The 25,385-nt window shown below is 39.2% G+C and overlaps 1 protein-coding gene across 1 annotated transcript in view; it reads left to right on the top strand.

Moving 5' to 3' along the window:
• glceb (glucuronic acid epimerase b) overlaps positions 1-25,385 on the top strand; it is a 54,860-nt gene that overhangs the window by 15,221 nt on the left and 14,254 nt on the right. The window contains exon 2 of the mRNA XM_039688602.2: positions 13,955-14,071. The gene's annotated coding sequence lies outside the window, so the exon portion shown is untranslated. The remainder of the gene's footprint in view (positions 1-13,954; positions 14,072-25,385) is intronic.

Genomic DNA, 25,385 nt, shown 5'->3' with positions numbered 1-25,385 from the left:
CGTTTTTGTGCTCGTTTTGAAGAGGAGCAACAGCATAGAAATCTGTTAATGTGGTGAGTGCCCTGAAAGCCCTCTGACTGAAACATGTCATTTCCACAGGAAGTTTAGATTCAGTTCCAGCAGTGTACATCAAAGAACGCTCTGAAATCTGAAAAAGCTCTCTGTAGATGCAGGATGAAATGACTCATATTGATGGATGATTACTTTGCTGTGCTGTCCTTGTGCTCTCCCGTTAAGTGCCCTTAAAATACAGCTGAAATTTTTCAGGATTAGATTTAATCATGTCAGAATTGTGTTAATAATCAATAGAGCGTTTTATTGGCCCTGTCTTTCTAATTTGCTTAGGTGCAGACAAGAGTGAGTTTTCATTTTGTAGTTGTACCGTGCCATTTTATTCCAGCTTCAGAGGGGTTAAAGCACATTTTCACCTTCAAATGACCCAGGGTATTTCAGTCATGCACTAAAATTCTTCACTTTGCTCATCATAGTGCTTTACTGCAGGCACACACACGCTCTCAGAAACCCATTGCACCTAGTTAGTTGTCTCCCTGCAGGCCTGTGGAATATTTCAGCCTGTTTGGAGAGTGGGGGCTGGGGAGCCCATGTGGGCTCTCTCACTAGGGAACAGAGTTGTTCGCATGCTCAGTAAGAGGATTTTTCTCCCTACTGACTGTCATGATGCCAGGTTAGGAGCTCAGCAATGGGGGGTGGGGTGGACTGGGGGACCTTTTATCAGAAGGTTTAGAAGATGAGTATGGTTGAGAAGTCAAGCGGCTTCCTTAGATCACCTTTAGCTCATTGCTGCTCAGAGACAAACAGAAAGAAGAAATCTGCATTCTGATTTATGAATATTCATGAATGTTTTGTAGCATCTCCTTGTTTATATCAAAACTAATATCAACTTTTATACGAGGGGCCGGTTGCAAAAACTTCCAAGACTAGTCTTACAAGTTAGTCATAAAAAAAAAAAAATTATGTTGGACTGTTCATAAACTTTTTAACTTGGCTAATCAGTTATATAAAAATGTAGGTTGGTCTAATTTTAGATTGCTTGCCCCTTGGCTAATTTCTAGTTGGTCAGACTAGTTCTTAGGACAGTCTGTTTATGCAACCGGCCCCAGTTGACGGAGCTGTAGCTCAGCTCACTGTACTTGCGTGATTTTGTTAATCATTACTGTGGTTTTTATTCCTTAATAACCAAGACATCTGGAACACGTGAAACACTTTTTTAATCGTTTCGTTGTAAAAAGTTAACATTTCTAGACTGTCAGTTTTTGTTTTTGAGCATGACACCGTGTCCTAACTGCACGCGACGCGATAAAATTCCAGCGACGCGACTGTGAGACGCCACACGTCAATCAAAAACACTGTGTGGGCGGAGTCTCTCTGTGAAAGCGCACTGCTAGCCCGCTCTCGCATTGCAAATGGGTAAGGTCATAATCAAATCAAGAAATAACATTATTAAAAATCAAAACATTAACAAAATATACTCATTTGACTAATTTTGTTATGAAGTACAGTTGTATGTTTGCATAGAATTCATTTTGATCGCTATATTATATGCTTCGACTATCAGTTCCTCAGCGTCCATGTTTGCTGATTAAATATTCATGACACAGAACTTCCATCCAATGAGATCTCTGTGTGGGCCGCGACGTCACAGAAATAGGAACCGTTTCTAAATTAGAAACTTTGTGTGTCGCCGTCTCGTCTGGTTAGGACAAAAACTGATTAACATGGAAAAGATACCTTTTATCGCGGCGCGGAGTCACGTCGCGTGTAGTTAGGACACGGTGTGAGAATGAGTTGTAGTCATGCAAGTATCAGACATATTTGATCATTATAATGGGCCATTATTGGCACCACATAATATAGTTTTCCATCAAAGTATAGTTCTTAAATTTATAGCTGGCATGGAGTTTCATTTATGAGTGTGAAATAGCCTGTTGTTATTGCAAATTACAAATAAATTATTGTATAAATAAAATATTCAATGTCTTAATTTATATTTCACTTTTTTTAAATGTTGGCATGTCAAGTATAAAAATCTGAAACACTAATTAAGCTCGCAGAAAGAACCTGAATAAAGTGAATATTTCTATACATTTCATGTAGGGAGTGTTTTTGAGGCAGTTTGATGAGATGGAACTAATGCAGATTTAGCTTCCATGCGTCGATGTTTTTGCATTTGTGCTCATGGTTTCTGTCACAGTCACTCATGTTCGGCCTGTGAGAACTTGCCATATGCTGCTGTCTGAATGCATGCCAAAGACTTTATATAGACTCTGATGTGTCAGCGCTGCTTAATTCTGTTTTGTTTGCTAGTTTGTCGTCTCTAATTATTGTCTCTGAGTGCTTCTGACTAGTTATAATGGTTGTTTGAGTAAGCTCTGTGAAAACACTGGGAAAAGCTCTGAAACGCCTGGCTATAGTGTTGCAAGTCCTTGGGATTAAAGTTAATTCCTAAATGTCACCCTCTGTCACGCGCTTCATCTTATCCATCAGAAAGGACTTTCTTTGTTCAGTAGTTTTTCTTTTTGTCGCTGTTAGATAAGCTTGGCTAATCAAGCCGTGGCGGTCCTCTGAACGTCCGTCTGGACTTTTTTTCTTGATTGTACATCGGTTAAAAAAAACGTCTGAGGTGCCATTTCATTTTCCTCGGCTTTCTTTTGGCTTTATAATGAGAATTGGGAATGTTTTTAGTGACGCATTCATCTCAACTCTTGGATTAATTTAAGATGATTTAAATGTCCATAGAAAGAAGGAGGAAATTAATAAAACACAGTGAAGGTATTATAAAATATTATACTTGACATTGTGCATTTTTGTCTCTGAATGTGTGAATTCTTGCATACCTAACCTCATATTAATGTGCAGTAATTTTGGCCTCCTGTTACAGAGCTCCTTTCCACCTTCTTTCATCTGCCTTTTATTTGTGTTCTATATAATATAGGGATTTACCAGTTTAACTAATAATTTATATTATTAGTCATGCATGGACTTAACAAAGACGTATAATATAAACAAAGGCACTTTTACTAAAATCCCTATTTATGCTTTTTTCTACTGCATTTCTATGTTTTCTAATCTAGTTTATATTTTAAACTTGACATTGTGTAATTTTAGGTTTTGGTATCGATCAAAGTTCTGGTGTTGTTAGATTGTAAATCGTGTATTGTAGAACCTGCGCACGCTGTGTTTGCACTATGTTTGTGCGTGTGTGTGTGCACACTCATCCGAAGCGCGCAAACATCTTAGTCAGTGCGCAAGTAGGCTAGTTTTCTTTCAAATGTTGTGCTAGAACAAACAAATTCACACAAAAATTTTGATCATAATTCACGGCTTGAATTATCACATCAGACATAGTCCGTTATGCATAGTCATAGTCACATCAGACATAGTCCGTTAAGTGAATTTATACAGTTGAGAAAGACAACGCATATGTAACATTAGGCTATCAGTATTTTGGATATGTGTGTTATGTCAGCAGCCTAATATTCCTACTGTCTGTGTTTTTAATGGTAATCAAACTTTACCAAAACTTTAGTAGTAGAGTAGATGCCTTTATTAATCCCCCCAGGGGAAATTCAATGTCCATCAGCATTAGTGTGTTAGTGAGAATTAATTTAGTGAGAATTAATTAATTCATACATTCAAATATGTAATGTTATTTTACATTTGATTACTTGAAAAACTAATGTTAAACCTACCTGAAAAACCTGAAATGGACTAAAATGTATTAGTATCTTTGCTCTATTTTATTCATTTGTGCTGTTCGATTATTTGCTCTTCTTTTCTTTATTTTTATTTGACAGTCCTTTTTCCCCTGAACATAGCACATACCGAAACGTACCAAAACCATGAACCTAAAACCGTGATACAAACCGAACCGTGAGCTATTTGAACTGCTACACCCCTAGAATGGACGTCACAATTCGGGGCATACAATCAGACAATGAGATGAAGGGGACCACATGGAAATTCAGCGCTGTTTGCTAACTGCCACAACAGGACAAAGAGCAGAAGAAGAGACAGTCTATGCTCCAACCATGGCATGCAAGAGCTTACCAGTAGCCTATACACTGAGTTACGATTACTTTTTTTTTGCGATGTGCTCCACTAACTTTAAAGTAAGGAATCCGGGCGGCAGAAAACGGCATCCTGTTTATTTTCTTTATTGCTCAAAGACTCAAAGACCCTTTAGCCTAACTTATCTGTATTACCATAAAGACAGAGTTTTTTTAATTTGACATTGTGCCATCAGGAATCAGAAATGTATCGAACCGTGACCCCAAAACTGAGGTACGTACCAAACCAAGACTTCTGTGTGTGCTGCCTTTAGCATAAAAACAGCATTAAGAAATTGACAAATGGTACAGACATGCTATGAATGGTTCCAGCTGTCGTTTGCTGCCTCTGTGGAGAGAAACTTGTCATAATGACAAGAATAGGAATTTTCGACAGTTCTTCTGTGCTTTTGGGGTTTTGTTTCAAGCATTTGATTTGTGTGATGTCAGCCTCAGGCTTGGTATTTGCTGCACTGAAAAGACCTCAGGAGAGACTGATGGGAAGACTTGATTCCACATGCTCGCAGAAGATCATCATCATCTTTATCTATGAAACTGCTTCTTCTATCCCCTCTCTCTCTCCCTCCCTCCCTCCCCACTATGACAGGCTCTTCTCATGGAGTATGAATTATAAATCCTGATATGAATACCAAGCCTTTGATTAGTAAATAATGCCTAGCGCTTATTCAAAGTTCAGAAATGGATGAATAATCTTCTCCCTCTTCCTGTCTTCTCCTAAGAAGCTCTTTTCTGCTGCAGTGTATTTTGTCCTTGCCCTCATATCACCCTTACAGAGATGCTGTGATATGGCCCTGGCTTTTTGAAGCACTCTTCGCTCAAAGGCTTTTGATTTTCAAGCATCAGCTGATAAATATTCCATGAAAGTTCCTTTCATAAGCAAACAAGGTGCAGAGAATGCGGCGCTTATCTCTTTGCTCTCAGGACTGACACAAGGGTTGGAGGTCACAGGATGCTCCTGTGCCTTTGTGTGTTTTCTGGTTTCGTATCTCTGTAATCGGCAGAAGGCTGCCATGAGTAACACTCTGCTAGGCCTGGTGGGTTGCGAGTGGGCCTGTTCAGTGCTGTCACTGAAGCATTAGCCTGTCTTAACTCGTCATCAGTGAATAATCGCGCGTATATCCCGGCAGCCAGGCACGAGCCCACGGCCGTCTGACTGAACGTCTGTTTGTTTTATTTGTGCGATTCCACGTCTTTGGTTATAAGGGGGATGAAACAGCCTCCCTTTAAACCAGAACTTTGAAATCTCAGCCTCAGAGCAAACTGTTTAATATAATCGATCGAGTCTGGACTTAAAAAGGTACTCATTTGTTTTTTTAATTTGGGGGCTTTGGTGACTCTGATATGATATTGTATTTAAAATGTTTAAAGGGTTAGTTCACCCAAAAATGAAAATTCTGTCAGTATTTACTCACCCTCATGTTGTTCCAACCCCGTAAGACCTTCGTTCATCTTCGGAACACAAATTAAGATATTTAAGATATTAAGATCGCTCCTGCATACAGTCCGTAGGCTTCTTGAGGGACTGGCTCTTGCTGTCCCCAAAAAGTCATTAAAGACATCGTTAAAATAGTCCAAGTGACTACAGGGGCTCAATCTTAAGTTTATCAAACGACGAGAACACTTTTGTGCGCAAAAAAACAACAAAAATAACGACTTTATTTCAACTATTCGTTTATTTCTCCCTCTGCGCGAGTCAGGTTACTAGTTTAATGGCGTAAGCTTCTGTTATTGTACGTCACACGCATCACACACACATGACCAGCGTCGGCCAATAGTGAGCCTACGTGTGACGTAGCTCTACGCAATCACACTACGTTAACTGACTACAGGCCCATGGAGAAGGAAGTGAATAGTTGAAATAAAGTCGTTATTTTTGTTGTTTTTTTTGCGCACAAAAGTGTTCTCGTCGTTTGATAAACTAAAGATTGAGCCCCTGTAGTCACTTGGACTATTTTAACAATGTCTTTAATGACTTTTCGGGGACAGCAAGAGCCAGTCCCTCAAGAAGCCTACGGACTGTATGCAGGAGCGATGTTAATATCTTAAATATCTTAATTTGTGTTCCGAAGATGAACGAAGGTCTTACCGGGTTGGAACAACATGAGGGTGAGTAAATACTGACAGAATTTTCATTTTTGGGTGAACCAACCCTTTAATGAATCTGAATGAATTATTTTAAAAAATTGGTTTGAATGAATGATTCAATGACTCACTTCATTGTTTTCATTTCGGTTCACTCAGTACAACACGTGACTATGGGTATGGGATATCACATCGGCATCCCATATATCTTGGATTTAACATTAATGCTAACAGACAGTAACCATTTACATTCAATTCAGGGTTCGTACATCCTTTTGAGAGTGCAATTCAAGCACTTTTCAAGAACTTTCAAGTGCTTCTTTTTCCAGGCCTTCAAAGCTCTAAATGTGAATTATTTGGTTGCAGGTTGATTTAAGGTATGCTACATTTTCAGTAAGGGGTTATAGTGCTCATTAAAAATGTTAATTTAGAGCCCTGGCACTCTCTGTAGATAGTGTTACCAATGAGTTGTCACTTGTCAGCAATCCACGTTTGCTTTTGGTGTGGGTAACCTTTAAGCTTCCTTTTGAGCCATGTCTGCACTTGAGCACTCCAAGAGAGTTTCCTTCAAGGGTGTTATTTTTCATGGCAAGAGCTTTCAGGAGAATGCCTTGGGTCTTCAGTTCACAGTAGTAGTGCTGCGGAAAAGGTCTCTTGAAATATAGAATGACTCTGCTTTGAATTGATTTGTACTTCAACTGAACTTGATTGTGACAGTGCAAGATGTCAAGAAACAAAGGGGCAAATGCATTTCCATTGCCTTCTATGCCACACTTCTTCTCACTTAAAGCTGCCTAATTTGCCATGCCTTACTCTCACAGGGCTCTGAGATTTGATAATGAGTGGAAAGAGAGATCACAGTTATGAGAAACTAAGTTAAAACATCTACCAGAAAATCTGCAGAAGGCGAGTATGATGGATGAATGAGAGGGGGAGGTTGTGAGCGAGAGAGTTGCTGAAAATCATGAGATATATTTGAGACACTCGGCAGGGAAGAACATATGAAGCAGCTGCTAAAGTGTCGCAGGCCTTTGATCCAGAGTGAGGATCTCCCTTCTCCATTTATGGAGAGATGGCAAGAGAGTAAGACCAGAGTTCAAAATTACATGACAATGATCCTTCAGAAATCATTCTAATATGCTGATTTGGTGCTCAAAAATGATTAACACAAAATTATTGTAAAAAAAATTGTGATGCTTATTATTTTTGTGGAAACCATGATGCATTTCAGGATTCTTTACTTTTTAAACATTACTTTACTTTCACTTTTGATCAATACATCCTTGCCAATAAAAGCATTAATGTTTTTTTTTTTTTTAAACGTACTCTCCATAAGATTTTTTAAAGAAATACAATTTTGACTCCTCCCATTTGAACAGTCATGTGTATTGTTAATTAAATCAACGTAAACAACGTTTTCATAGCTGATAAGAGAGCCAGTTACCTGCTGTTAGCGCGTGTGGCAAAAAGTTAATTTTGGAATCTGAGAAAGAGATGAGACTATGAATCCCAAGAGGCAGTGCAGAGATAACTGGAGAATTATGCAAAGCCTCTTCAAGAGCCATTGGAATTTTACAGATGAGCACCATATCCCTGAGAGACTATGACAGGCCCCACACATCTCCCCTACTGTGACACTCAAACTCCCAGCTTCTCTTTGTTCCCATAATTCACTGTGACGGTGAGGGTCGCATTTCCACTGCGAGAGGGCCTGACTGGAGGAGGGGCTGTCGGATCACACGGGCCATTTATAGGGCTACAAAAAAGTGCTGGGGCTCTGGTATGTGTCCACAGGGTCAAACAAAGAGGTCTTTCTCCTTTTTGAGACACTTAATGTTGCTTTTGTTGCTGTTGTTTTGGCTCGCTTAATGTTTTTAATGTTGTCGATGGTATACATGGGGCAAGACGAAGCAAAGGGATGTTGGGCAATCTTCAAGGAGTGGTCGGTTTCTGACTGTTTTTGAAAGTGTTTATTCTCTTTTTCTATTTGAAGAAAAGGCTGACCGCTTCCAGGCTCCTCCGATTTAGATATTAAGTTGTTCTTGTCCAAATCATTTTCACTGGCTCTGAATCTGCCAGCCTGCAGTAAGTTAAGAATGGGGTGCTTTCAAGTGCACATCTGATAACTGGCCATATTTTATCCTCCACTCCTCATTCAGCTTCTTTCTTCCACACTCATACCGTCCCCGCTTTTATTCTTTTTATCATCTGAAGCTGAAACCTCCATTACTCTTGAACACAGTCTACGCAGACAGAGCTGGGGAGATGAAGTGTGAGATGATTTCCCCTGAATGTGGCCATGTGCTGACTCTCGTTACTCTTGCTCTTAATGGATTCCACACTTCTGCACATTGTGAACGTACTTGACAAGGACTCCTGGATATGTCCTTGTCCTCAAGAACATCATAGTTGCTTTTATAGAGTAAGACGTGTGTAGGTGTTTTTTGTTTTCTTATTCAATGCATGTCTACCTCTATATGAGAGCCATTGGTTAAGTCTCTATTGCTAAATTTACCATATATTGCAGCTGGAAGTAGGGGTTTTGGCTTTGCGATATACCATTAACCGCTAGAGATTTTGGACTGGTCTCTATTGTGGTCACGCTACATTGCTGTGCTAATCTGTCATGAAAGCTCACCTTTGCATGCATTTTAAGTATTGCGGTTTAAAAACAAGTGATTTTAAACCGTTGAAGCGTAGTAAGCCGCGAACGAAAACTTATTTCGCTTTATGCGCATACTGAACATGAAGCCTCTGTTTAAATGTGAACTGAACTGAGTGCTTTGAGCTTGAAATATTAAATGCACATACTTATGTGTCAAAGTGACCATGTCTTTGCAAGTAAACATTCATTTATGTCTTAAGTAAACGTAAACCGTTGAGAAAGAAAGTGCACAAGTATCGTATCTGTGCAGTCGATCTTAAAGCGGCAGCATCCAATTTACCTATAGTCATTATTAATGTTCATCAACCACACATACAAAAAAAAATCTCTCACAGCTCTTTACCAAATCACTTTTATAACCTTAAGAAGAATAATTGTATAATTTACACAGTGAACACAATGCAGTGTTTTTTTCCATCTAATTACATTATGCAATTTATTGTTCTTATTTCTAGTTCTTGAATTTTTTCAGGTAGGTCTATTTCACATGCTTTCTGTTGTAGTTTGTTTTCCTTTATTCTTGTAATTAGTTTATTTGCTCTTTCTTTACCACTGTTTACTTTACTTGTCTTCAGGAAGATTGAGTATTTTTTTTTAACTTGGAGTAGTATTAGTTTTTTGTGATATTAAAATTGGTGACCAGAATTAGTAACTACATCATGATATATATCGTGAAATACAATTTCTCATATCGTGATGTAAGATTGTGTTCATATCGCCAGAGGCCGTCTAACGGAGAGCCTTGGCACTTCCTATTAGCCCCATTGTGCATCACCTTGGTTGCAGTTCCATTAGAATTCCACTGGAGGTGATCACGGGCGAGTGCAGAATGAATGGGAGTCTATGGGGGTAAATGGCTAAAAGCGTCTCTTTCACCTGCTTGTCGTTAAATTAACATAGATTTTATTGTTGATTCCGCAAGTTCAATATAGATTATAGGCCAAAAGTCGAATGCAACGAGTACTTATGTCCTTTTGATTTCTTACAGGTTAGGCCGTTGTTGGCCGGAACACGCTAGCATTCTGCTATTGTGTGACGTCATCACATTTTTGAACGGATTTTTAGAACAGATAAGTGAACTTAAAAATGCAATTTTCAACTGAGTGTATTATTTTAGCCCTCCCTTTTCAATGCAACTTTCAAATTACTTGACAAAAAATTACATCCTGAGAAAAGTGGATTTATGGGGGTGAAACCCCATTGACTCCCATTCATTCTGCACTCGACCGCGAGCGCCCCCGCATGGACAGAGACGTGTTACTGCAGCCAGTCCAGAACCCGGAAGTAACCAGCCAGTGCCAATTCTCTTCAATTATCATTCTCTGATAACATTCTCTGATATCGCCCACCCCTAATGTTGATGATTGTTTTTCCTGTCTCTACAAAAGGAGAATTGAAGAAGCTTGTTGTGTATTCTTCAGAATAAACTCAACCTCAATCTCTTGTTTTCTCCCGCCCCCAACATCTCAACTTTTCAAAATCTCCTCCTCTCTTAGTCTTTTAAAATCCACTCTCTTCTTTTGAGATTTGTCTCAGACTAATTTCAGTTAGCTATTTAATTGCCTTTTCTACATAAGAGTGTGTATCTGTGCATGCAGACGTGTGATGGTGGCTGGATTTAGAAGAACCTCAGTTCATTCTAGGGATACGACGTTAGGAGGGAGCTGCCACGTGAATGAGTGCATATCTCTCTCTCTTTTTCTCAAGCATATGGCATGTGCTCTGAAGTCTGAACAATAACTAACCCTCAAGGGCTTTTTGCTAAAGTAAGTCCTTATTTGGCCTTTGGAAAACATTAAACACACCATATGGACAGGGTAGACAACCTGTATTTAAATACATTATTTATTCAATTTGATATGTTTTATTCCCCTTTTATATCTTGACATACATGAATGAATAACAAGTTTGTGTGTGTAGATGAAACAATGGAGAAAGTTTGTCTATACTGTGTGTACTGCAAACCTAAGTTTTGGTAGCTTAGAATTTCAGAGGAGATACAAAATTTATAAGATTTTAAAAATACCTTAATTTGTGTTGCAAAGATGAACAAAAGTCTTGCAGTTTTGAATGACTTGGGTGTGGATAATAACAGAAATTTCCTCTTTGGGTGAACTAACCCTTTAATGTCACCATGAAATCAAAAATCATCTTTTTCTAATGAAATTTTGCATTTTATGACTTGTAGATTGGCGGTAAGGCTGGTCATAACAGTTGTCTAATAGCTCGATAAATTCCAATCCCTCCCCTAACAACCTGTCTTTCACAATTAAAATATGACAATTTAATTGATTCCTGATGGACGAAATCCCACCCTACATTTTCTTTTTTCTCGTTTGAGTGGTTTCACTCAGATATGCCACTACAGAAAAGGAGACGGCATTCACAATTTCTTGTCTGTGCTGCTGACTTGAAAGGGTAGTTGAATCCTAGTATTGAGCTAAATAATTTTGTAACTTACTCACCCTCTTTTCATTCTGATTTCTGTAATCCAAATCTTCTGAAGACATCTGATTGTTTTGTATGAGAAAGAGGAAGAAATTGAAGTCATTATTCACTGAAGACTTATGATATTTGCACTATAGCCTTTAAGTTATGTGTGATTTGTGAACTGATTTTTCAGACTGAATGTGTGAATGGGATAAACTGATCAATTGAAAAGATCATGCTCAAAAGAGTGATAATTTCACACAGACAATGCATCGTATCTAAGGGATTAGCTATAGAAGTGACCTGGCAGATTGAGTTTAGCTCAAGGTTCTCATTGATACATGATGTCACACTTCTTTTGTTTGTAGCCCTCCTCCTAGTCCATCAGAGTATGACTTGAAGGAATTTTTAAATTGCTGGGATTTCATCTTTCAGCTTCTGTGATTTAGGTGAGAAAGCAGACATGAAAGACGAGGCTTTAAATAGTAACCATCGACAATGCCCAGCACAGTAAATGAGGTGTTAACTAGCATTGATATGCAGAGACTTTTATGTTGTGACTTCAAGACACCCCCCTGAAGATCAGTATCTGTGAGGTGCAATGAGCATTAAATGCACTTTACCTTGAAAATGTGTGTTGCTTGTGCTTCTATAGCCTTTTAAAACCCTACTTCGCTGAATAGTCCACATCATGTCTAATCATTCCTGGTATCTAATCTATTTTTTTTTATATTCCATAACATTGTTACATTGTGACAGATGAGAGACCTGCCAATGAAATGAGCCTTGTATCCAACAGAATGTTATAAACTAGAAAATATCTGATTTAAGTGCTTCGTCAATATTCCCATTTTATAAAAAATGATTACTACCTTCTTTACGGTGTGATTTACTGCGGTTTTTAATTTAACAAGCCTCTCCTCGGGTGCCGGAAAACTGTTATGGCGGAGATTAATTGTTGGGGTGAAGTTACAGTCACTCTCCACTCACTGTGGTTGATGGATCGTCACTACATTAACGACCAGGCTGTCGACAAGCCTGTAAATTCATCATGAATGCAATTACTAATATGTATTTGTTTCTTCTCCATCATTTATGGTCTATTTATAGACTGTAACTCAGTGTTCCTTGACGTGAAAGTCTACTTAACGCCTAGGCCAAATGTGCTGTGCCAGTTTCATTTTCACTCACAACAGATTTCATTTATGGATTACTGGCCAATTAGCTTGGAGTTGATCTCCTCTGAACAATTTCTTTTTTTTTTTTTAACAGAACAGTCAACAAACAACCGCCAACACCATCTATATTTGATAGTACATTTAATCTGTGGGTTGAATAACTTAAAGCAGTTAAAGCTGTTTGCAATCAGATGTTTATTCCAGGAAGTGGATATGCCATCGCCGTAGACGGACAACCAATAAACAGGCTTAGCTGGTGTTAATAGATGATATCTGAAATTGGCCACAACCTCAGAAGAGATAAGCACACAGTGTTAACTTAGTCTTCAGGTTACAGAAAATGTTTTAGTGAGCTCCTTCGTTAAGTCAGGTTAGGGCACTTTATTTGTACCCGCAGGTAAATTTGTTTTGCAGTAAAATGATATAATAGCATCCATTCATGACACACAATTAAAAAAAACAACATACAAATCAAAGGTACTGACCAGGCTCAATCCTGCTTAGCTTCAGTGGGTAACCGGTCCTGGGCTACAGGGTGACATGGCTGCTTTTGTAGCCAATAGCCATATGCAAACAGAGGCTGCTCCATTTTTGACTCTTCGGGGTCGCCAGTCATGCTGGCGTGATTAAGTTACATGACCAGTTTAAGTCGAAACACAAAAATAAAAAATTGAAATTCTATTTTACTTTTTGTTTTGTGTTGATAGTCCAAGTAAAAACAGAAATATGAACATTTAAACTTTATATAAAAAATATTGATGCAAGATGGGATGCAACAGGCATTGCATTTATTCTGATAACTTAAGTTTTTGTCATAAAACAAAAAGGAGAAAAATGTGTGAATCTGCTGAGTCTGCTCTTCAGGCTGCACATTTTAGGGAATGGAGGAGGAGCCAACTGAGCAAAGAAGCTAAATTGGAAAGCAGAAGATTTACGGACTAGACAGAGAGACATGTACATTATACATACAATATATAATATATAAGATATTGTATTGGAGCCTGGTTTGGTAACCTGTCAGTTAAACTAAAATCACAGCTCCAAACATTGATTAAAAAGGGTGGGAAAAATAATTGGAAAAGTGCCACGACTACTCTTAATGAGCTTTTTTGAGAGGCAGTGAGGAAACAGAGTTTAAACAAGACTAACGATCCGAATCATGTCATCCACAGTGAGTATGAGATGATGCCCTCGTGTAGAAGGTACAGGTTACCAAACTGTAGACTGAATAGGTTTACATTTTCATTTGTACCGCTCTCTATAAAAATATTGAACAACAACAAATAGGGTCTGTGGGTTAGTTAGTTTTTTTTTTTTTAAGTGTTAAATTATATGTAGGTCATTTTTTTATGTGTTATGCATGTTGTGTTGCACCTGCTATCTTGAAAGCCCAAGATGAATTTCTCCGTCAGGAGACAATAGGCTAATCAAATCAAATATTCTGTAAAGATTTTCTTATTTTTCTAGTTCCACAGCTCAACTTATTTCTGTTTCTATTTCATCTGTTTCAGGTATGACAAGATGTTCTGTGAAGCAGATCCCTAAATGAACCGGAGCAGAGTATCCTAGATGTGTTTCATAGAGCACAATGACGGCACAGTCAGACGTTCACTGATGATTGGAGCTGGGTAAGAAACAAGAAACAGTTTGCCATTTACAAACCTTTTGTTTTAGGCTACTGGCTAAATCACTATTGTGTTACTGCACTCACTTTTGTTAGACACTGCTTATGATCAGTTATTCACTCTAGTGTTGTGCCATTATGAAATGGTTGAATTCACTAAATAATTTCAGTGCACTATTATTCAATAGCTTGTGGTCAGTACATTTTAAACATTTTTTTTTATGGGTTTTTTTTTTTAGTTTCTCATGCTCAGCAAGGCTCCATTTATTTGATTCTAAAGTATTTGAATGTATTTTATTTCTTTGATAAACTGTGATACATTTTCATTATAAATTTATTTAATGCATCCTTGCTGAATTTAACTATTAATTTCTTACAAAAATTGTGCTGACTCCAGACTTTAGAACAGTAGTGTACTTGCAGGGCACCAGCACAAAATTTAGGTACCCCCAAATTTCTCATCGGCTCGCCTCGCCTTTAACGCAACAATTTCAAGGTCACCTTTTTATTACGCTCCATATACATTCATATATATATATTATGTAAATGATTTTAAACAAGAATAAGGTGTAGGTAAATACTTGTGGGGGAAAAGTTGTTAGGGGGAACAGGCCTACTTTTCTTAAAGAAAAAACTCTCTATGTGTCTATTTCTTTTCATTGTTTGTTGTCTATTTTCTTGCGTATATTTTGCTGATGCTGATTGCCGTGGTCTTTTTAACACTGGAGGTCTTGATGCCCAATTCTGATTTGTTGCCCATCCGATTTTTTTCGACCGTCTGTTTACACGTTCTTTAAATTGTGACCAATATCCGGTCCATGTATTTACACCAAAAATTGTTTTTAGCTCACTGCTTCACTGTGAATGTGCGTATTAAACGTCAAAAAGTGTGTATAATATGCAATCAAACTATTTTTGGCGTAAATGCCACGATAAATAAAATTTGTGCAATAGACACACTTTTATGAGATCGTGGCGGGTTTTAACTATGGGCAGTGGGTCCGAAATTTTAGGATGAGCAAGCCAACCTTTGATATTTTGTCAACGTGTGTCCACATTCCTCTCCTACGACGACACAGCATTTTGTTTGGACATCCGTCCCTTTGCAGATGCGATTGCTCTCGTCATTAAACCGCAGAGACGTAGCCTAATGCCTCAGCATATCCGATCTGCCTGTTTACATGACAGTCGCATTGGCACATACCTGATTTATTTCCACATATGAACAAGGCCTGAAGCCGATCTCGAAATACCCGAATGCATGCGTTTTTTTCCTGTTTACACGGTCATAAAACATATCCGATCTGTCAAATAGCAAACAATCGGAATTGGGTCACATTTCACTGGCAGTTTAAACGAGGCCTCATTCTCTTGTGCTCGGGTCACAATTTTAATCACACAGCACAGAGCACGAGCAGTGTAGGCCTACAGGAATATCTGGACCACAGCCGATCTGAGGCAAAGACCCATCCCATCTCTGTCTCTGATTGGTTTAGACCACGATATGATCCAATCATGAGTGTGAGTTTCGTGAAGGAGAAAAAGCGCTTCGTTTGTGGAGAGGCAACGGACCGGTGCGGCTTAGGAAAAATTTTAGTCACACTCTAGAGCCCTGACTTGTATTGTACACTAATTTGTTGTAAATATAGACAAAGCCCACATTTAATTTACATATTACAGTTATGTACATACTACATAACTTTGCAGAAATTAAGCAGAAATGGATTTAGCAAGGAGTCAGTGGATAAAAGGACTTTTATACCACCTCAGTCAGTCAGTACAACACACAATTATGTGTGTGTAAATGTGGGGTGGTAAATACCCATAAAGTCTCATTCACAACAACAGTGAATAAATCACTGGAGGTTGCAGTCTCTGTATTAATAGATATAAGCAGGCTATATCTAGCCTGTGTCGAGTCTGCAATCTTGGTCATTTGTTGTGAAATGCTGCAAAAGATGTGAGAACAAAGGTTAAAGATGCCCGTCTAGCGTATTTTCATTGAAAAACAATGGAAAAGTAGTGCAGTGGAATGGAAAAACACATTATCTGTGAACAGCCCCTAAAATGGACCTTTTAGAATCACTAAAGGAACAGATCAGTCTGTTTGCTAGTGCTGTTTGTGTACAGGGTCATGACTTGGTCAGATGGTTTGCTTCTCCTTTCTTCATTTTATAAGAAGTGTTTAATCCCTCCGTTGTGCCGTGAGATCGTAAGCTTTTTGGTAATATAACGGCTCTAATCCCCTGACTGCTGATGAATTTGATGAGGGGCATTACCTTCAAAGCAATTTCTCTGCTCACCCACTGCAAAAAGAGAAATGCCTTGAAACACTGGTTTATCATACAGACTAGTTTAAAGACCATTGACTAGTATATTTGATTTGCTGAGGGTATTTGTTTTATTTTAGGTTTTTTTAAAAGATACCAAATAATGCGCAGTCATAATATACCAAAAGGCCTGGAATCCTGGAAATGTCCTCAATAACCCTGGTTTTTTTTTTAATTCTCCCAAACAAGAATAGATGGATTTTGGGATGTACAGAATTTTCTTCCCATAAGGTGATGTATAGACCAGTGGTTCTGAACTTTTCAGATTAGAAGGCCCCATATAGTCCAACACTTAGACCCTGTTTACACCTCACATTACGATGCGTTTTGGACAATCGGAAGTGAATGACCTACTCTCCGCCTACTGATCTAATCTGTAAACATTTTGAGATGCGCACTATCCAGAAGGCATTTAAGCTTCGTCAGCTGAAGACGCAAGTTTGATTTGAAGATGAAAAATGTAAAAAACGCTTCATCTCACCATTCCTGATTCTAACACGCACTGAAGGCCCTGATATTCTTCAAGCAAAACTGAAGAACAAAACTGCTGTGACGTCATTTTGAACAAAAACAGCCTAACTTGCCTAAGCGAACTTCCTAGAAAAGTTTGTTACGGCTCGTAAATAATACTTTTGTACTACCATTGGTCTATTCATACTTGTCACGTGACTACCATGGATGCCTGGCGGGCAACAAACGGGGATTTTCAACGTAAAGTCCTGTAGTTTCAGGTCTTTCTACACTAGGTGCGATTAAGTCTGTTTGTGAGCTAGCTGTATAACTATGGACTAGGAGTAACTTCAAGGTGAAGGTAGTTTAATTGTGTAAAGCAGAGAAGGTTTTTTTTAGATAATCGAGCAGTAATAAGTCCTCCGTAAATAATCTAGCTCTACTGTTCTCATTGAAAACCATAGATATCACAAACCTCAAAACAACCTATCACACACTTTTGTTGTTGTTCGTAAAATACGACAGTATTTTTACACCGCCACCGGCGAGAGTGTCAAAGTGCCCAGAAGTCATTAATTTTTCAATGAATTTTGCCGCTCTCGTGACGGGGGTGGGGAACGTACAGTAGGCTTCATAACACAAACAGCTGACTTGCCAAACAAGCTGGTGGCGTTGATTGACGAAACTACAGGTTAACTTAAGGACACGATTAATAACATGATCATACACCCATTGTATTCAAACAAATGTTGAAATTACCTTGAGTGATGGAATGATCACTCCACAGACATGTAACGTTATACTGTAAAGGTTGCTTATCTCAACTGGTTAGTGCAACCAATCGCACAACAACTATCTGTCCTGTCTTTTACTCCTCGACTTTTGTATAAAAGATGTTTACTGGATTTCGTTGCTGGAGAACGGAGTTCTTGCCCGCCAGCCAGTACATGTGACGTCACGTGTGAATAGCGGTTAGTATGCTAACATAGCTAATATTTAAAGAACCATGTGCATTTATAGTATATATCGCTGGTCATGTATTTCGCACTTCATTTTACCCCAAGAGAAGAAAACGAAAAAGAACTTTGCCGTGACTACATCGGGGTGTTCACTGTGTTCGGCGTAGTCTTGCAGCTATCAGAGCAGAAACGAAAGCCGCGTGTAATGAGGTTAGTTGTCCAGGGGAAGAAGGATGTTGGAAACAGCTAACATTTAAAGACTTTAATTGTAAAATAAACAAACACAAAAATAAAATTGAAACCCACACACGGATGACTGCCACACACACATAAACAAAACAACATAAAATAGTTTTACTCTCTCATCCTTTATTATCGTCACTCCTCCTTAAGCTTTCGAAGCTCCTCCGTAAGAGATACGAGACCAGTGTAGCGCGCAGGTGGCACTTATCATCAATCAGGCCACCAGCCTTGCGCGGCGCCTCTCTCACGGTTCTGCACCGCCCTGCTTTCTACACTGCTGCTCTGGGTGTTTTTCTGTTGGATCAGGTCGTGTTCATATGTAAATTGGTTGAGCTCATTTCTACCATTAGAAAGATCTGAAAAAACCCATACATTTACCAGCCCATAGACCCCTACCCTCGAAGAAATCAGGACAGAAGTGGTTGAAAGTGGACTGTGGTCCACAAAAGACAAAAGAGACTGATTAAAACACCAGGTGTAAACGAGGATGTGCCTCCCTCGTCTACTTATGACCCGATGAATACATCTTAATATCAGATGTAATAAGGGCCTTACTTAAACTCCAATGTAAGCTAAGACATATCCGCCAGTATTTCTGCTATAATTATGACAAAACTCTTTGTTTTAAATCATTTGCAACTGGAAATTAAATGGAAATAATAGTTATTTAGGGGAAAAGCCTGATCATACAATTAAGATATACGCCTCAGTATCTCATTTGCTACATTAGCACACACTTAGCAAAAAATAGTGATTTTAGGGTGCTCAGAGACACTGCAACAAACAGTTTTCCTCCAGGGATGAACAGGAGTATAGTCCTTGTAGTGTTCTTTTTCACAACAATTGCCTCCATTTCACAGTATGTGGACCACAAGACAAGCTGCATAATTTAAGTTTGAATATTAAGCTCATGCTTAAAGGGTAAATCCATTGGTGGAGACATGAATATGTATTGAAAGTGGGTCATATATGTAGTGGAATAGTGTCATCAATTTCTAATTTGGGTCCTTCTTGGCCGATAAAAGGCAGAAAATGACTTTTTAGTGCTTGCGGATTGTAGACAACAATCCCCATAGTGCATTGCAATCCCCAGCTCCGCAGGCCACTCCCACTACTCAATGTAGACTAGAGTTGAGCTCCACTATACGCTACCACCTGGAAATCATTTCGCACAATGAAATCAGATAATGCACGCTAATATAATATGATGACGAAAGAACGTCAAGGCGGCGCCATCGGTCAATGGATTGGTGTGATTCTAGATGGGTTTCAGACAATCGCCACACTTAATTTTAAACTTGAAATGCAGCCAAACCTTGGAGTGTTTTGTCTTCGGCATCTTTATTAATCCCCTCGCTATCAGACGTACCGGGAGTCTCCCGCATATTGATAATGGCTCCCTGATGCCCGCAAATTAGTTAAAACCTCCCGGAATCTAGAGCGATTGAGCAAGAGCGTGCATGCGAGACAGATCAGACTGTGCTCCAAACCATATAGTGCGCGTACGAGGGAGAGGGCGAGAGACTTTGCGTGTTTGTGCCTCATGACCCAGAGATTCAGGCACCAAAATTTTCTTTCTTATTCGCTCTGGTTATTACCTTTTACGTCGGAACAGGTTCCCTATTGGCACTGCGTTTCGCTATCCAACCCTATCCATAATGCATCTGTCTGCATATTCAGTACCTTCATCCTTATTTTCAAAAAGTTTCTGCCGGTGAAATCAAACGAACTGGCACTGATCTGTGGTGATAGGTCTGTTAGCGCATTAGGTCCAACCCCCTATGGACAGGTTTGAAAGGGTGGGAACTAGTGCTTGTAGTCTTTACAGAAATCCCCCCCCCTCCCCTCTTACACTTGAAAATGAGAATCACTTGGCAATTGGAAAATGAGAGAGTGTTGCACGACCATTCAATAGTATGAAAGTATTTCTAATAGTGGAAAACTTAATGCAAATGGGTGTAGTGTCCCTTTAAGCTAAACAAAATCTTTAAGGCATACATAAGATGTGATTCATAAAAAATTGTCCATGACTCCATTTGGTGTCTCAAGGGTTGAAAAAAACAACAACAAAAAAACCGCAGAGTAAACAAGGGGAATAATAGTTTTTGAGCCATCTCTCTTGTCAGTCAGGTATCTTCATGAGTTGCACACCTCAGCTATTTCTACTGTCTTTACTGTTGTTCTTAATTGCATTCATGTAGAAACCATTGTTAATTGACTTCATGTATTTAATAATAGCCAAAGTGTTTTTTTCTCAGGGCCTTCATGGTGCTGATGAACAGGTGTGTTGATTAGATCATTAATCACAGCCAGAAGGAGATCTTTGCAACATCTGCTCTTTGATCATCTTGCATTTCCAGCTGTAAACTCTGGATTTGCACTGTAGCAGGAAAGTAAATGGCACTGTACCTTTGTCTAATATCAGATCAAACCTGCAATGAGGATCAGTCCTAGTGCCTCTGATTGGCTGCCCTTGAGCCTTACTCTCCTGATATTACACCAATATGAAGGTGTAATTTTAAGACTTGACCCCAGATGCTGTGTGTGTGTGTGTGTGTGTGTACATTTATATGTGCATGTCCTCTATGACTGCCGGGAGTTCTTCCATGCTCCCTTTCTAATGAGAATTAGACTAAATTACATCTAGTGCACTATTATTAGCCTGTCAACTGTGCTTATTATGGGCTGCATCTGTTACACAGGGAGGCATCCCTGCGAAGTCCCTCTGGCAGTATTTTTTTTCTCTAATGAGCCTAATAATGTAGCTGTTTCACACTGGAACGAACAAAGGGGATTGGATTTGTTTTCGTTTTATTGGTTTACTTCTTTTATTTATTTTCACCCATTCTTTAGTTGCCAGGTATGGTATCATAAGCTGGTAATATAAGCTCCTTTCGAAGCTGCTGATTGCCCTTGTTTCGTCCCCAGGCTGATCAGCAGTTCAGAGGAGTTGAAACGTCCAGAGTTTAGTTAGATCTGACACACCTGAGCTCAAACACATGATTCGCTTCTCAGTGCTGGCCAGAGGGCAACACATTTCATTGGCATTGGACTTGTATTACTTCTGCTGTTGTTGGCAGATCAGACTATGTCCTCGACTAGGAGCATGCAACACTTAACCCTGACCATTGTGCCATGAAGTAAGTTTTGCAGGAAATTATTCAGGAACATTGCTGAATATTCTTTTTTTACAGTGAAGTGTAAGACAATTTTGCTACGCTTTTTCCAAATTTCCTTAAAGACAAGATGAACATTGATCTTATTGAGTTTAAGCATTATTGTGTACAATTCATCAGTGTGCATTATTTTGAAATGATTTTATAATGTTTTCATCAAAATGTGTTAACGTTGTTAACCACCTCTAAATTAACACGTAGATGGGGAAAAAACTAATCAATAAAAATATTAAATCAAATCCTGATGGATAAAATCTGGCTGTTTTGCCAAAATTAATTACTCAAATGCATAAAATCTTACTTTTTTTGTGCTAAATGCATTAAATAAATATGTAAATTTGTGTTGTCTTAAAGGGAATAATGATGGTTTGTGTATACTGAATAAACCCCCCCCCCCCCCCCATCAGATAACATTTTTCAGTTGTAAAGACAAAATTCAGTCATTAAAGTAGAACTTTAAAACTTGAAAAGGAACCTTTAGTCTAATAACAATTGGTACCTAGTCAACGGTTCTCCTAGATTTGTTTTCAAGATAATTGAATGTAAAGACTTTTATCTCTAAAAACTGTTTAGATTATAACGCTAGTATATGGGGGCATATCATAAGTAAAAAGAAACCGCTTGTTAAAACCACTAACAAGGCTCAAAATAGCCCACACTAACACAGTAACATAATGAGGGTCCCTTCATGCAAAATGAAGCACTGAGAACTTTGTAAAGACAGTTTAATAAGAAGATACTTTATAAAGACAGTCCACTTCGTGTATACAGGCAGGAGCCATCTTTGGAAAATGGTCTTGATGAGTCGAACCACGAACGACGTGCCAAGTGAGCTGAACTGTTTGAGCGGCGGTCAAGTTCTCAATGCTTCGTTTTGCATGTAGGGACCCTCATTATGTTACTGTGTTAGTGTGGGGCTATTTTGAGCCTTGTTAGTGGTATTAACAAGCGGTTTCTTTTTACTTATTATATGCCCCCATATAGCGTTATACGCTAAACAGTTTTTAGAGATAAAACTCTTTACATTCGATTTATCATGAAAACAAATCTCAGAGAATGGTTGACTAGGTACCAATGTTTTATTAGACCAAAGATTAATTTTGCGCCTGAGTTCTCCTTTAAGCACTCAACTCTAGTTGGGTTGCCATGATCCAGGACTGGATTCTGACTGCCAATTTAGCCAGGGATTTCTGTTATGCCTACAATTTTGTGCAGCTGTTTGCAGGCAGTTGGCAAATTGTAGTCTACAGCTCCAAGCAGCCAATGAATGACAGAAGACTTCAACAACATGGGTGTATCAGCCCTTCTGAGTCTTGCTCTTTTTTTTCTCCAGAAGCCATATTGGGTATGATCAAAATCTTACCTCAGGAGACATGATGTAATTTCTTTCCTGTGTTTGGTTTGAGATGTACAAGCCAGCGCAATGGCTCATATTTACGGTATTCTGTGATTAATATGTTGTGTAATAGAGCAGGAAATCCTATTCCCTGTGGCATTTCAAAATGCGGTTGGATACCATTTAACCCTTATTAAGTTTCCTTAAATAGGTCTTAGATTCGCTATCTGTTTCTTTTACTGCCAAACCCTTGTCACAAAACCTTTCAGTTTTGAAAGAAGTTTCATAGTGGATTAAACATGCACATTAGTAAATATACCCTGTGGTTTAGATGTGTCATGTTGGTTCCCATTGTAAGATTTTCTCATTCTAAAGCCAACATTTAAAGCTTTAATTCTCTTTAGTACAATTGATTGTTATTACCATAACTTACTTATTATAGCATGTAGCATAAATGCTATAAATAAATAAATAAATAAAAGAAAATCATCAGTGGGGCTCCAGCTCCTCTCTGCATTGTCTGGTGTTGCATGAAGAGCCTATGGCAGGCCGGAGTAGGGAGGACAGGCGTGCAGTCTCAGGAGCAGGTCTGTGTGGGTTGTGGTGACAAATGAGCTGAAAGCTTGGTATTCATTGCACCCAGCTCTCCTGTGCCAGCCCTGTCCCCCCTTCAACGATGGCCTTTCATGTGTCAACAATACCTCCCACTGTTCCTGAGCTCAAGGTGCCAGCAGAGGACAGCAGCCTGGGATGGTGCGACCTAAGGCTGGGCGGTAAGACTGTATATGCCATGCGATCGTAGACATGTCGACCAGTAGAGATTTCGCTGTCTTTCACACCGTGGTAGATATATTATCATCAGTGGGCTATACTGCTACATATGATCAAGAAACAAAGCAATTTAGAAACAGATCAAGACAAGGAAGACTTTCAGACTTTCACACAGAAACCTTGCACTCTGAGCCAGATGCATATTAATTTATCCGTTGCGGGGGAAAAAATCGCAAAACAGTGCAAAATGAAGTCTTCAAGCAGTGAGGATGATTTTGTTGTCCTCTCTCTTCTTAAAATGAGAAAAAGAGGAAATATTGGATCCGTCCAATCCTAAGATTTCATAGAGAGGAAGGAGAGTATCAAGAACAACGAGCGATTCTAAGTTTACTTTACTATGTCAGTGGTACAGTTTGCTCGCTATACTGGAGCGACATATTAAAAAGAAGACCACCAATTTCCGTGAATCAATTTATCCTGAATTTTGGCTTTAGCTTGTTTAAAATATTGCTCAATATAATTACTTGGGGTTTTTTTTGGGAACTCAAATGTGACATCATCTGAGCACTAATTAATACCATTATATTGATTAATTACAGTTAGTACTGCTGTTTTTGGATTGACCAGGGCGGCTGTGTGTGTCAAGGTCGTGATCCAGGTAGCAGGAAACAACCGAAGATGCGGAGAATCGATAGCAGCCTGCATTAGAAGAAAGAACAGCTCATGAATCAACATGAGGATTCAGAGGAGGCGTGACCAGCGTCAGGTCGTCACTGCGACTGAGACAGCGCTAAGCGCATTCTAATGGGGACTGCTCTGCTGAGATGGATGTGCTTGTTTTGAATTCTGTTTCAGAGAGCGCTGCGTTTAATAAGTGAGCTCAGCTCTATTCTCCTAGAAGGAGCCGATCGGCCACAGCTGTGGCTATGGGGATGGCACATTGTTAAACCGCATTCATCCCTGACTCCTATTACCAGCTGTAAGCCCCTCTATGAAAAGCCATTTTCTTAAATCTAGCGTGGTATGATGCTCTCTAGGACGTGGTGTACTCTTCCTTTAAGTCCGCTATGCCACTTGTTCAGAGAAGGGATTACAACCATGTTCCTCCTGTTTTTAGTTTGATCTCTGGATTATACAGAGCTCAGCCATATCTCCTGCATATTAGTGGATTTGAATGCAAATTATCCTTGTACACAGATGCACCCTGCACTGCGTTGGGCCGCCTGATCCAGATGCTCCATCAGGCAGGCTTGATCAGGTGCTTTGCGGTAGGATTCAGACAGCACTTTCTGAGTATGTGTCTGAATCTCAGAGTAACAGCATGTGAACTCTGCCTGTGAAAGCCAAAAAGATCAAATTATTTATAGCCTCAGCAAACAAGATGAGCTGCTTATCTTTCACGATGCAGTCAGACTCTGCTCTGCATGCTCTGAACAGAGGGAGAGCAGTCGACGTGGGGAAGACGAAGTAAAAGGGAAAGAGATTAGAAAGAGATGGAGCGCAGGTCTGTGAAACAAGTGCAAACTCTGCAAAGAGGATTAAACGGGACAACTGGAAGAAAGAATGATTCGGTTGCTCTGATCTTCCGTAGCAGCGAATATTTCAGAACTATATGAAATCATGTTTCCACGTAATACACATGTGGGTCAGGATGACGGCGTGTGTGTACGGCTACCATTCATCACGTCTTTTTGCTCGGATCATTAAATATGGAGTGTGTAGCAATATTTGGCACTTCGTTTGGGTTGATGGATTGATGCGTTTTCGTTCTCTGTTGACCTTAGTCTTAGCTGTAGTTTGACAGTGGTGTGGACTGCTAATGATGGCATTGGCGTGTTGTCCATGCTAAACCCAGCACAGTAATTAGCTGTAGTGAGAGGCAGTGCTGTTCTGCGTATTGATTTTTATTGCCAAAGAGAGAAGAGATGATATGAGTGAGAGGCTGCTGATTTGCGTTATGAGCTACGTTTACGAAGTAATGTGATTCTCTCCCTAGAACAGAAACCGCATTACCGCAATAAGCACAATATGGTTTGTGAAAGATGTGTAGAGA

Source organism: Pimephales promelas, chromosome 1 (genome assembly GCF_988280905.1).
Source record: "Pimephales promelas chromosome 1, fPimPro1.hap1.1, whole genome shotgun sequence".
NCBI lineage: Eukaryota > Metazoa > Chordata > Actinopteri > Cypriniformes > Leuciscidae > Pimephales > Pimephales promelas.
The sequence above is the reverse complement of the archived record's forward strand: the minus strand, read 5'-3'. Positions and strand labels throughout refer to the sequence as shown.